The sequence below is a fragment of the Aptenodytes forsteri genome, unplaced genomic scaffold (assembly GCF_000699145.1).
Source record: "Aptenodytes forsteri isolate BGI_AS27 unplaced genomic scaffold, ASM69914v1 Scaffold139, whole genome shotgun sequence".
NCBI lineage: Eukaryota > Metazoa > Chordata > Aves > Sphenisciformes > Spheniscidae > Aptenodytes > Aptenodytes forsteri.
Genome location: NW_008794414.1, coordinates 3688185 through 3702898, shown reverse-complemented (window position 1 = coordinate 3702898; position 14714 = coordinate 3688185). Strand labels below are relative to the sequence as shown.

The window sequence follows — 14714 nt, the reverse complement described above, 5'->3', positions numbered from 1 at the left end:
TGCCTTTTCTCAATTATGAAATGCATTTTTAAAGCCCCAGATACAGTTATTCCCACACATCTTTTCTAGATTTTACAAACAGCAGCATGATCTATGCTGTAAGTATTCATTCCTCAACTTACAGCTCACTACTATCCCTATCCATAGTTTTTTTTCACTCAGACATATGGAAGCATTAGCAAAAAAAAATAGCAGCTAAGATTATGTAGATTTTCTTTTTGTATCTCTCCATAATTAAGTAATAGTTTAAAAAAATACTTTCCTGTTTTCAGCACTAGCTAAATCTGTAGCTACTTTCTTCATCACTAATAGCGAATATGAAGTGATCGAGACAGACAGTGCAGTCCAACACATTAGACACATTTTCAGCCCTGTGCCCTACAAGCATCTGGATAAGTGCCTATAAGCACATTTTTCCAGTGTACGTAACAGAAGAAAAACATTGAACTGCTTTGTAAGACATTGAGATTTAATCTGAGATTTTATCACTGAAATACTCCGTGCTCCTGAGCCTTTTTCTCCTCTCCTCCACAGGAACTCGGAAGTTTATGAATAATTTTCCTCCACACTAACAAAGCTGCCGCAGAAGTACAACTAGCGCTGCAGTCACTAATGACCTGAAATTTTTTTGATGTGGAAGGATTTACGAAAAGTTAAGCTGTAAAAGTTTTAGCCATTCAGCAATATTCTTATACCATGATAAAAATGACTTTTTAGATTAAATTACTTCACAGGAAGTATAAGAAGTCCCTCTTTCCCCGAAATATGAACAGGACACACACACAAGGTCTATACAGCTTATTGTATTATTCTAAAGTGAGTCTGAATTTGCATTTATCTCTTTGCCTACACAGTGAAAAATTGACAAACCATAGCAAAAAAAACGAAAAACACCATTAAAATGGGGAAGGGGGAGAGGTTTTACCAGTATAGTAAGTCCAGCAAAGTCAAGAGAGCTTTCTTTCAAAAAGGTGGCTTTCCACACACTTTTCAAGTATTAATAATAGTACATAAACTAGTCAAAACATGCATTTTCACAACAAGGCTTCAGAAACAAACCACAAATAAAAAAGCCCCAGTTAAATAATTTGATCTGAATTGAGTTTTGTTGTCCTTACACTTGAACGGTACTGTACTCAGTGGCACCAGTTCCAATTTATATTGGAAAAAGAAGAATATACTCTATAAACAAAGTTTTAGACAGATAAAAACTGCTGAACACGAAGAACAAGCTAGCAATGTTTTACTACTAAATTCTTTGGCCTAGGTTTCAGAATTAATCAGTCTATACGTGTAGCGAGACTTCTTTTCACAAAAGGTATATTTGTGACTGTGGTCCAGGTAGAATTAGAAACAAATGTGTTAAATAATACAACGCTGAAAGCAAGCACTGTGGAGCACCCACCAAAAAAAAAAGCTCTCTTCCACCTAAGCAGAGTAAAAGGCTTGTACAGTATCCAGTTCTCACATAAACATTACTTTCTAAGCTCAAGTGATATTTAAGAGAGAATCTGTCTGGAAACCTCATGTACATAAAGTGAAATTTTAATCAAACATTTCCCCCTCCATACCTTAACACTAAAGCTAACTATTTAAAACACAGAAAGAAAAAACTTTATCAAGATCAAAAATATTTATGACAGCATCTGCCACGCATGCATCAGCAGTCTCAAACTTAACTTCAAGCAAAGAAAGAATTACCTTCAGGCACTATATGAAGCTACCACCTTCTTCAAATTCAAGAGGATAGTAAATGCGCTCATTTGCTTTACTTGATTTTTGGCAACAGAGTAGCATGGCTGTTCAAAGCCAGAGAAGATCTGCAAAGAAAAGATACGGAATGCAATTACAGGTATTATTAAATGTCAGGATTTCATGGTCATCATTGCATCTAACCCAGAAATGAGTGTATGTCAATACCAGAAAGAACGATTATGTGGTAGGTTTTGTTTATTTTTTTAATTAACAATGCTATCCAGTTACAAGTCTGCTCAAAACTGCTACATACATGGATATTTTTGCCCATAAGTTAGTTCACTGAAAAGAACTGCTTGTATTTCCATTAACTGAAAGTATTTTTCAGAACTGGTGCAGAATGCTGATATGATGATGCTAAGAGCAATACAGAAAGTCATAACAAAACGCAATTTATCTAAGAAAATCCAGTGTAAAAAGGCACACGTGCTACTGCTGTTGAATGAACAGCCTTATCCTGCAGCTGTATCCAACAGATTCCTTCGGGAATCAGCATCATCTTCCTTACCTGAAACAAGGTAACCTTGTTTGTTAAGCCATTCACCTACTTTAAAAACATTTGTTAGGGTTTTGTGTTTCGGGTTTTTTTGTTTGTGGGTTTGTTTTTTTTTTTTAAATAAACTGAAGATGTTACCATCCCAGCTGCTTGTCACTGGCATCCTTGCCAGGGGCCTCCTCTCCCAGAACTGCTGTTTAAACTACAATTGAAAAATGAGCTAGATCAACAAAGGTGGTCTTTGAACTACCCTAGTTCATTTTAACTGTTGTCACTTAAGTAGCAGTGCCAAAGGAGAAGAAGCCCTTGGCAAGGAATGCAGTGATGAGCAGTTGGGCTCAGGGCAGTCAGGCAAGTGCACAATCAAACTCCAAACTGAAAACAAACATTATTTCTATCACGTTAATGCCCTAGCAAGCTTTCCGAGAAGATGATCAGGCACTATAAAGGGTGATAATCCATTACTAAAAATAGGTTTGCTGAAGCATGAAAACCATTAGAATGTGTAAATCATTTTATACAACTCATGCTACTAACAGTAAATCAAAAACACTTCTTCCCAAATTTGAAACCTTATGATAAAGGAAAAAAAATACACAACTATTACATGTATTTTATGTGCATGAAACAGTTAGCACTTTGTTAGGCTGTTATTTAAGCTATTATCTTCCTCCCTCCTCTCCACTCCCTCTTTCCTCCTATGCAAAATGCACACACATCACCTTGTCAGAAGCAAAGGTGCAATAAAAGGGAAAAAAGCAATGTGTTTAAGAACCACCACTGGAAAACCAGTAACTGAAGTGTCCTCTTCCAGTTTAGCTATCAGCAGTCAGTAGTTGTACTTGAGCAAAATAAATTTATGAATACTTGCTTTAGATCAAGGTAATGCATATTAACATGAATAACAAGAAACTACTGAAACACTTCTGCCACAAAGTAGGATCACAACACTATAATCTTAATGGTTGCAAAGGAATTAGAAGAACAGAGAAGTCAAAAAACAAGTGTTGTTTCTTCCACCCAACGTTTCAACAAACAATCCTGGGGGAACAGAACTACACTCACACAGACAAAACAGAGAAGTCAAAAAACAAGTGTTGTTTTTTCCACCCCCCAGGATTGTTTGTTGAAACGTTGGAACAGAACTACACTCACACAGACAGGACAAATTTGTATGGTCTCACTATTAGATTACTATTTAAAGAAAGAAAAAAAAAAAGTAGAATTCACCCACTCCCAAGGTTGCCACAAATTTCAGTGAGTAGTTCCAGGAACAGAGGAATCGTGTGAAGCAAGGTTTCAGAGAACACGCGCCTTTAACACCAAGCTCTCCTGCAGATTTACTGGTGCCCAATAAAGGCAGGCTGCAGCCCTCCCTTCAGCAGGAACTATGTCGAGTGACTCTTTCCAGCTGCCTGTTTTCACAACACTGGAAGAAACTGAATTCTGAGAGCTCTCCCTAGTCTTGCATCTCTGGACAACATCTGGCTGAGTCTGGCCAACAAAGTCCAAGATAAGTTAACGGGGGAGATGCCTGAAAACCTGTCACAGCTGCCTACGTCTCTTTTCTTTCAAAGGTCAGGTTACAGCAGACTATTACAAGCAAGGTCAGCTACATATCACAAATTAGCCTTTCAGTTTGTTCCCAGTGTTCAAGAATATTATGATTCAGCAGTAACACAAGTTTTTAACATAAGCTTGGTGTGAAAGTCAGGCACCATCAAGCTTCAACAGAATATATCCATAAACACGTACATTTTATTTTTCTGTTTGTATTACCTCAACAGGCCAGTAGGAGAATTTCAGGCTTTTTTAGCATTACACTGTTACATAGTGTTACAAGTTTCAAGCTTTCTAGCATTACTTCAGTTTTCAGTGTTCCCGAAATTATTTTAATTCGTTTTAATAGAGGTTGAACAATTACAAAATTTGACAGCTACTGAAGACAGAGCTGCTAACTATGTAGTCAGACAAACTGTAACAAAATGACTAATCCAACCAGATTACTTGTTTGAACCGTGTGACCTGCAGCATTAGATCCATGCTATCATATAAACTAGATCCTTCAAATTATGGGATGGAAGCTTGTATGATCAACAGCCATGAATTATCAGTATTAATAGAGGTTGAACAATTACAAAATTTGACAGCTACTGAAGACAGAGCTGCTAACTATGTAGTCAGACAAACTGTAACAAAATGACTAATCCAACCAGATTACTTGTTTGAACCGTGTGACCTGCAGCATTAGATCCATGCTATCATATAAACTAGATCCTTCAAATTATGGGATGGAAGCTTGTAAAACCCCCAGCCATGAATTATCAGTAACACCATTAAAAAAATAGCTGAAAATCTGGAAAGGAAATTTCTGTAGCAGCTGCCAGAGCAGACAGAAGATGGTAGACATGAATATAAGAAAAGGAATAAGATGACAAAAATGAAAGTAAGAATAGCACAAAGTAGAAAAAGCTTCCAGAATTAATTCAGAAGATGTATATTTTGTTACATTACCTAACAAAACACCAAAACCAGCCATGAATACATTATGCTGGTTATAACATTTATTTCACTGCTCTACATTGTGTTTACATTGCAATGCAATTACTACATCTGCTTCGCTTCATTAAAGTACTGCAAGCTTTTCCTATGCAATGTAAACTCTTCAACAACTGAGTACTTCTGAAGTCTGTGTTGATCAACACTTTCAATGCATGTTGTTTAGAAGTTTTGAAATGTACCTTATTTAGTTCAGAACATACTCATTGTTACATCTGTAAAAGGAAATTAATGTCTGTTTACAGACCTTTCCTTTTTGTAATTACACTACAGGCATCATGGGTTTCACAGCACTCCACAAATAATCCTATGGCTACATTAACCATCCATTTCTGCCATTAAGTGCAGAATCCCTGCTCCGTTATCCAATTCTGACTGTTCCATCGTTTCACGGTACAATTCTTTCCAACTTCACAAACTCAAACACTGAAATATGGCATTCAGGGCAAGACAAAGACAGAAATCAACATTTATGCTGTTTGGGTTTAAAGGGGTATTATCAACTTCACTTTAAAGTCATTAAGTTTCCTCTCCGATATCCCAATATTTAAGTTCATGCACATGTGATTGACATCTCATTTCCCATGCCTCCTCTATAAACTGGATTACAAACTAAATTTAAGCAAACGAAGTTATTAATACATTTTTCTTAAACTCCCTGAAATTTAAACTGAACTATGCCAAAGCCATAGCTTTCCTTTAAACCCAGTGGTTTAAAATTCCATCTTTTACAACAGCAACACACCAGCAGCATAACGTACCTTGCTTTTTGTGCCTGGGGAAGTACTGCTTCACATCTGTACAGTAAGTGCCATACTTATCAATGCGTCATCTCCCAGGTCATAGAGGACCAAGAGGCCCAAACTCTTTCCCCCCTGTGTATATCTCCAGGTTGGAAGGGGTTCAACTCTGAAAGCAGACAGATAGAACTAGCTTAACTACCTAAGCAGGGCAAGACTCTCACTGTCCACTCAGAAGCCTGCAGTTCCACGTTGCTAATTATTAGACATTCACATAGCTCTGTATGAACATCATCTGTATGCTGCTAATAAATGAAGTTTCTCTTCTTTTACTGCAGACCAGCTGAGGCTATACTGCAGGTAAGGGATAGCACATCCAATATGAGTCATAAATGTTACCCCTGATTACAAGGGTCAGGCATCCCACAGGAGATCACTGCAGAATTCCTGCCTGTCAAAAGGTCAATTCACCTGAAGCAAAGGCTGACAAGTCTGTCACATGCTTAGAAGACTCAAGTGCTATTCCTCATTCACTGAATATCTTATCTGGAGAACATCTCCCCTCAAGGAGAATATACCTTTGTTACCTCTGGAGATGGAGAGCCAACTTTGGGGTGCATAAACATCTTATTAAGCTGTGCTTCATATCCATACAGCAAATCTTAAGGCTTGCCTTTGAGATGCTGCAATTCCTGTGTTTTCACCTTTCTCTCCTCTCCTTTTAGGGCGGGATTTCCTGTTTCACTTTGACTTAGGCAACTCTATAATAGACAAAGGTACAAGACTAGCACAGAATGTTCCTTCCAATTCATTTCGTTTTCTTCTACAAACCTGACTTCTACCTCTATTTCCTGTGTTTTTTCAGGTGCCCTTCTCAAAAAACGCTCTCTTGCTCCAACTTGCACACCTCACCTCAGAAGCAAAGGATTTTATAGCACATAAATCCTAGCATCAAAGGAAAACAAACATAGAGACTGAAGCTGAATTTAAGGAAACAAACACCTTCCTTCACATTAGTTGTAAGATCATCTCTAAAAACAGACTTCAAGGAGCTTTCTTCAATACTGCAACCAATGTACTGAAACAGAAATATCTTTCTTTTGCAGAAGACTACTACCACCACCAGAACAGACAGAATGACCTCATTATGAGGGCACACATTCTTTACTAATGCTTTTAGCAACAGAAATGGCTTCGTTTCTAAAACACAATGCAAATGCATACCCTTATCTGGACAACAGTGTTGAAAGGAAACATGCTTTAAAAAGCACTTAAAAAACTTAAAGTAAAACTTTTAAAAACAAAAATCCTAAGCTATGTGATGAATAAATAGTAGGGCTCCTCCTGACCCAGTTGCAGAGAATAATTTCATCCCCCGCTCCTCCAAAATAAATTTAACCAGAAGACCACATCTAATCACTGAGATAGATGTTACTCCAAGCAGAGATTTGATCTCCCATTACCACCTTATATCAAAGCCTATAAACTGTTCAAGCCACACTGTAGTCTTAAAGAAAGGCTGTCAATCCCTGACATCTGTAAGGTGCCATCTGGAGCTCTATTTATACTGTGTTGAGATGTGCATCAGGCACAGAGGCGGTTACTTAATTACAGTATCTCCAACAGTCACTGTGTTAGCAGCTCTCAAACTCAGCGGCTGGTCAGTAAAGCAAGTCTTTTCCACTCAACACAGGAATGAAGCTGCAATTCTGCAGAGCAACCAGGAAACATGCCTAAGCCCCTACTTCCCAATTCACTAAAGAGGAATTTCAAAACTCAGTAATTCAGTATACAGTATTTTACAGTATAAGAGGCTTCCCCCTCCCCCCCTTTAAGATTAATCATTTTACACAACACCAACTTAAGAGTTATATATGACCACCATATTCAGAGTAGCTCTTGCAACTCTGAATTACACGGAAGCTCCTCATTCAGCAAAGTAGGTGCAGCAATACCTTCATAGATCCTCAACAACATCAACGGTGAAACAGCAGGAGATCAAAAGCAACTGCATCTGGGCAGGTAAGAAAACATTGTGCATTAAAGAATAGCTTTGAAATTGGTGTGGCCCAAAACAATGCAGCTTCTTACAAGTTCAGACACAACTTAATTCTGCGAATTCTAGGAAAGCAATAGTTTCAAACATGTTTATGAGGCAACAAGCACATTATTAGGCATTGTGTCATGATTCCATATGTATATTTCAGATCTGAGGGTTAGCATCTATTTACACTGCTCTTTTCACCGATTTGAGGAGCTGCCAAAACACAATCCATATAATGGATCAGACAAAAGTTCTTCTCCTCCAACAGTAAAAAAAAAACCCTCACACCCAACTTTACCACATTTTTTAAAACCCCACATCTCTTACCTGACAGAAAGTGAAACTGCTGTGCCTCAGTTAACAGGTGCAAGTCAGAAAAGAAACCAAAGGTTTCTGACATTCTTATTGCTAGGAAACAGCCCACAGCCTGTAGAAGTACCCTTTTTCTTTCTTTCTTTTTTGTTTTTAATTGATGGAAACAGTCTTTCCACAGCTGTCTACAACTCGGTCTTTGACAAAGTTACCTGAAGGTTTTGTCAGCTTTTTTTTTTTTTTTAAATGTATAATTTTGCCATTTCAACAGCATTTGTAGACTACAAGTCTCCCTCCAATTACAGAGATTAATACATTCACTCTGCAAAGAATGGTGCTCTTGGGTATGTGGAGCTTCAAGTGCTTTTATTCAAGTTACTGACTGACTCCATGCTGGTGGGAAGGTTCTCCCTGTAGACATATACTCTTTAAAAATAATTAGCATGTAAAATCTTCCTGTGTTTGCAAACAATTCTGCAAGAAACAGCCAACAAAAATTCCTTTATTTCTTACATCAAACTCAGACAAGTTGGCACCAATGCTTCTTTCACCAACACTCTCTCTCTGGTTAACCAAGACCACAATCACGTAAACACTGGTTATAGTAAAAGCACCAGACTTACGAATACCTTTCCTCACAAAGTTCTTCTGCTCCTCTCCCTGCACCAACTTTCAGTGGTGCAACTTTGCATACTTCTATGGAGTAAACTGGATTACTTTGCTGGAACAAGTTAGAAACAGCATACGTCCCCAGGTTACTGCTAGCTCAAATCAGTTCCATGATCCAGTTCGCTACACAGCCCCACAAACTGTTACAACTAAGGCTGGAAAGAGGCTGATGAATACAGGGGGTACCGAACGTCAGCACCATCATCCAAGAAGACAAGTGAGAATTTGCAGAAGGCATCATTCACATTCCTAACTGCCCGTGACATAGATAACTTCTTATAAATGGTAACCTATTAAAAAAAATGACAGTATCCTCTTAAAGAGCAGGCTAAGATAACTCAAAAATGGGCAATTACTACAGATGCAACTGAGGACAGTTTCTCAAAATATAGACTGTGAGGCCACTTCTCCTGCCCTCCCCTCTCCAGATACACCATCGTAATGCTACAAGTTTTTTTCTCTCTTTTATGTGGATAGTACAAGGTAACTCGGCCAGACCTACTTTAAAGGATGAAAGCACAGAACGTAAGACTGATTAAATGGCATTTATTTTACAGGAATGAAAACATTACAGATAGAAAAGAAAGTAAAAGATTGACAATAATGAAACGGAAGACAAGTAAAGATCCTTGTGATTTAGTCTGATTGCCTACATAAAAGTCACAGGTTCTTCCTTAATTAATTTCTATTCATAAGCAATCATTTTTTTAGAATAACATTAAAGTTTTCCAGTAATAAGGAAATCCACCACCCACCTTTGTAAACTGTTTAAATTATTAGCAACTTCCAAACTTGTTGCAATTTTTTCTTATTCATATGGATGTTTATAAATTTTGCATTTGAACTTTCATGATCTAAAGATGGAATTTCTCTTATATTTCTTATAATTTCTCTTATAATTCTTATAATTTTTCTTATAATTCACATGTCACCTATGATCCTCCTCCTATTTATCAGCATTTTTCTTCTTCAGTGGTGTTTGAAACAGACAAGTAAAAGACCATCAGTGACATGCAGAGTCAACATAACCCCCACCCTCCCTATGAATACACTTTCAAAAATCACGTCTAGATTTTTGGCAAATCAGCTTACTACTCTATTTGCATGTTACATAGTTACAAATCACCTTCAGATCTCTATTGGCATCAATCTGAAAGAAGATAACAGCAATGTATTGAGAAATGAGAAAAGCTGCAGGATGGGTTTGAAGAATATTACATTTTATCTTGCCTCAAGAAGGTGTTTAGTAATTTTCAACAGCCCTTTACCTTTCCGGGACAAATCTTTGGTAGTTTAAAACAACTAACAAAGTGCATGAATAAGTCCCTTTATGGAATATTACCAACTTAAGAACTATACAACCTCACCAAAAAAAAAAAACAAAACACCAAACCAACAACCCACAACTGTTGAGATACTACAACTGTACTCCTGCCTTATTGAACCCTGGTTCTGCTGTTTGCAGCCATAACATGCATGTGAAATTGTTGTTATATTACATCTGCTTTTTGAAATTTATAGGTATTTTATCTCCGAGTCTTCACATAACATAAGTGAAGGAAAGTTTACACATTACACCCCCTCTCTTCGTTCAGACAGAATTGAGAATTTTGAGTCATATTTTCATTTTTTGTTTAAAGCAGCATTCACTGGGTTTGAATCAAGTCTCTTTCAATCGACAGACAACACAAGTATTTGTAAAGAATATTTTTGATTACAATAGACATAAAAGTCATCTTGAGTTTACTAGCAGAATACTTGCAATATAGCATAAGCATAATATATTAGAAGAGAGCTGCTAGTCCAGTTACACAATATATTCTTATATAAGAATCTCCATTTCATCAGAATTTAATAAAAATACACACTCTGGAGGATGGAAGGAAAACTGTATAAATAAAAGCATCATTTTGTCAGTATGAACTGTCCACCCTAGGCACAACTACACTAAATAACAGTCAAATATACACACTTTTGACATACCAGCACAGCTACTTGGCATGAACAAACCCAAAATAAAATTTGAGATAAACCACTGACATTTAGAGTCCCTGCAATATCAGGAAAACACCACCATTCAAATGATAAAGAGCAAAAATTGCTGCAGCCATAGCTACAATATTCATAATAGACAAAAGAGCATATTTTACAGAATGTAGCATGAACATACTCAATCAAACAAAAAAGTGGCAGGTAAGTCAGTTACAAAAGAGAACCTGAGCACTAAATCAAAATAAAATTTGGGAATTTAGGGGCAGCTACCTCAAATGTTCACAGAAATCGTATCTCAGCAAAGTGCCATTCTTAACTGAATTTACATTTAAGCTTTGCTAAGAGCGGTCTGGTTTTTGAATCCATGATAGAAGTAAAACTTTCCCTTTAATTTAGTTCTTCAATGCTGCTTTCTACCTCTAAAATACACATTGCTTTCAATCTGTTCAAACTGAAAACAGCATACTGGCCTTTCAAACATACCTTCAAGAATAATAATGAAGATTGATGTATTGTGTTTCTATCATACAGACGTTAGTCTCATCTAATCCCTCCAAATAAAAAGAACAGACAATTGAAATACCGAACACACTATTTCCCCACCACCAAAACTTTCCTACTCTCTTGAAAAAGCAAAAATACTGTTTCAAAAATAAGTCTTAGGAGGTAAGAAAATATGAGCTATTTCATAACAAGAAAATAAAAGTTCTGAAAAGGTCTGAAGTCAGACACCCATTAAAATATTCCTTAAGCAGAGCTGTTCTCAAATATTCGCACATCAGTCTGCTTATTGGACCTATGGCATTACACAGCAAGACAGATACAGGACATAAGGAACCCAACTAGCCAACGAAGCAGTTTTACATTTTACTTTCAATCAACGTGTAATCAATACAGGTCAGAGAAATTCATATAACACTTAAACAAGTCGTTTCACATAGAAAGCCGGCTACCGTATTCGACAACAGCTAATTTTCTAGATGCCGAAACTACTAGAGATTTATATATAGCACACTGTAATCATTTCACCTTGATGCGATAAAGGCAGCAGGCCCAGCTGCAAAATCTGTTCCCAAAAGAAACTGTCAACATCGTGTATGCACGTAAAAAGCTACACTAGCTGTTGCTTGAGCTGGTAGTTTGAGCTCAGAACTCTATTGGAACCATGGACTGCAAACCTGAACAACAAAAGGAAAATACACACCTGGAGATGGACAGAAGACAAGCAAGAATTGCCCTGACACCCCAGGTGGTTCTCCTGACCACAGGAGTCAGCCAACAGTAGTCAGCTCCATCTGAATCTCTGAATGAACATTTTGTACCAATAGATTTGTTTCGATATTTCTATCAACAAGTGCCAACAATTTAGATATTATTTATGTATTATTAACAATTTAGTTATGCTCAAATCCCATTAGAAAACACATCACCAAAGTATATCCACTTCCAACCCTTCTTACGAATGGGGACAGAAATAGTTGATACATGGCTATGTCATCTTCCAACTCCTCTTTCAACTGAACTCAAAACTAAATTAAAAGTGGATCTGCAATATGAATTAACTCATAAATAGACAGACTTTCACAGTAACCACAAAATCCTAATTAGCTCACAAAAATCATTGTTAGCAATTTCTCTATCACCATTAATAATGCTGTAGGCTTTTACGACAAAGAATTCACGTAAGGATCTTTCAACTTGTACACTGAAATCATTACTCTGACAAATCAGCTACAAAACACACACTTTGTAATTCTAGCAATTAGATTAGTAATTTACATATTAGTGGTATTTTTTTTGCCTGCTTGGTATCAGTGCATTCAATCAGGTCCTGCAGTATAATACAACATTATTATGTAAGTTGGCATCTTGTAATCAAGTGTTTACTACTCAATAATACTGATTTACCAACCTTGCATGAGAATGCTATTAGTAGAGTCCTTGAAAGTAGCAGGGTATTAAAAATTTCTTTTTCTCCCCCTTCTTCAGAAACTCCTCACATAATGTCATTGAGCTGTGGACCAAAATCAGAAGCACGACTTTCTTGAGCAATATGCATATGCAGAAGGAGACGCATGACTGTTTGGACAGTGTCCAAATGACTCTGAAGTAGCTCGTGTGACAGCCGGGTATGCTGTTTTTCATTTTGACTTGCTTCACTTTACCACAATATGCGAATGAACCCAACATGGGCAATAAAAGCCTCAAGACCCTCACTCCACTCTGAGCCAGTCTTCCACAGAAACTAACTGCTAGCTTAAAACCAAATAAAGACTTAAGAACACACTGATAACAACCTACCCTACAGGATAACACACAGAAAAATTCTTTCAAACGATCCTACTGTAACTGCCACTCTTATCAAAAGGAAGAAATTGATATGTGCTACTCCTACCCCACCACATACACTCACCCCCTACTTAACCAGAATAACTGAAATTCTAAGAAATGTACTCACCCTCTACTTAACCAGAATAACTGAAATTCTAAGAAAGGTACTAATAGTTTAGAAATTGTATTTTCCACATTAATTTTTGCAAGACTATGTAACCTTAGCTGTGTTCAGACAACATGCAAGGGACAAACAATGTTTTAAACAGACACCACAAGACCTCAAAATAACCCTTGCCCTCTTCCCCTGTCAGAGTGCAAGTCTGCTGCGTACACTTCTAATTATAAATATGGTAACATGACATGGGGAGAGAGCCAGCCCCTCGAATATGATCTCAGAGACTACTAACCCAAATCTGTGCTGAGCACAAGGCTAGATCAACACAATACAGCATAAGATAGGTTTGCCTTTTTTTTTTTTAAATCTACAAAACCCACAGCTCTTGTACAAAGTGTACAACAATAACATACTTCCAAAGTGCAATTAGGTCTATCTTACACTAATCCATTATCCCAGAAGATCCCATTTGTACTTCCAGCTCTATAACTGGCACAGCTGAAGTCCCTTACCTCACGTTCCTTCAGTAAGTTGTTTCCTTTACTACTCCCAACATAATAAAACCATTTTGAGTTCCAGACAGCATTTAGAATAAGTACAAATATATCCGCTGCACACTTTCATTTAAACTAAACTTAATGACATTTAAACGTCTAATTTCTTTCTTGTTAAAATTCGCTTCTTGGCACTATAGTTTGTTAAAACACTAGATAACAGTAAAGTCCTTTCTTCACGTGCTTCATCTTCTAAAAACTTCCCAAGGAACTAGATATTAAACATTCTTGAAGTTCACAACTTAAATACACCATAATAGCACACAAATTTTCTTTTTTGTTATGAAGTATTTATAGTGTCTAGTATTCCTCACAGTACTTCCCAGCTGTATGAACTTCAGCTGCAAGAAGCATGTTTTTCCATTCTCATTATTTCTCCGGCACCATTAAGGTACCTTTTACCACGCAGTCAACCAAACAACTTCAGAATTGTACGTTCTTCCATAAAGCCAATGGCATTGAACTACTTCTAACGCACATTTACCTGAGTGACAGAAAAAAATATTCAACGTCCTCATTCTCTCCCATAAAGAAATAAAGGTGAAAGCTTTAAATACAAACCACGGGGAACAGCTCATGGACAGAACGTACCACTTAATAGTTTCAGACAAAAAACAAATAACACACAAAAAAAAAGCTATGTCTTATAAGAGGACTAAACTAACATTTCTGGGTTGGTTCCAAGTATCTCAGGTTCAGGAATGATTTTTTTTTTTTTTCCATCTCTAGACGAAGTTAAGTAAGAAACATGAGTGTTACAAGGATCAGTTCATTTACTTTTCCCAGTACTCATATTAGCATTTCCACCTCTGGATCACTGTCAGCCAGAACTCTGGGAGACACCGAGAAGGAAACCCCAGGACAGATGAAGAAAACAGCCTGAAAGTCTACTAGAAAGCAGTAACGAGAAACCGACGGGAAAATTCAGCACACGACATATGCTTCCTCGGGAAGAGGAACACGTAAACAACCGAGGGAAAGGCAGACCAACGTTTGTAAACACAACGCTTCTGCACGGCGCTCGTCCGACCGCTGCCGACGGCGAGCACGGAGGCGCAGCCAGGCTGAGTCATTCCTTGTAGTAACTTCACCGCGAATCCCTCGCCCTGGCAGCGGAGCCCTGGGCAGGGAGGGAGCACCCCGG

General features: G+C 37.5%; 1 protein-coding gene across 3 annotated transcripts in view; it reads right to left on the bottom strand.

The window, feature by feature from the left end:
- Positions 1-14601, bottom strand: part of RB1CC1 (RB1 inducible coiled-coil 1) — an 83989-nt gene extending 69388 nt beyond the window's left edge. For 2 of the 3 annotated variants that reach the window (XM_009289349.2, XM_009289351.2), the window contains exons 1-2: positions 14378-14601; positions 1702-1820 (exon numbers count right to left, since the gene is read on the bottom strand). The gene's annotated coding sequence lies outside the window, so the exon portion shown is untranslated. Of the gene's footprint in view, positions 1-1701; positions 1821-12479; positions 12570-14377 lie in introns of those variants that run through there. The other variant, XM_009289350.2, reaches the window with a different exon arrangement.
- Between the last annotated feature and the right edge of the window lie 113 nt (positions 14602-14714).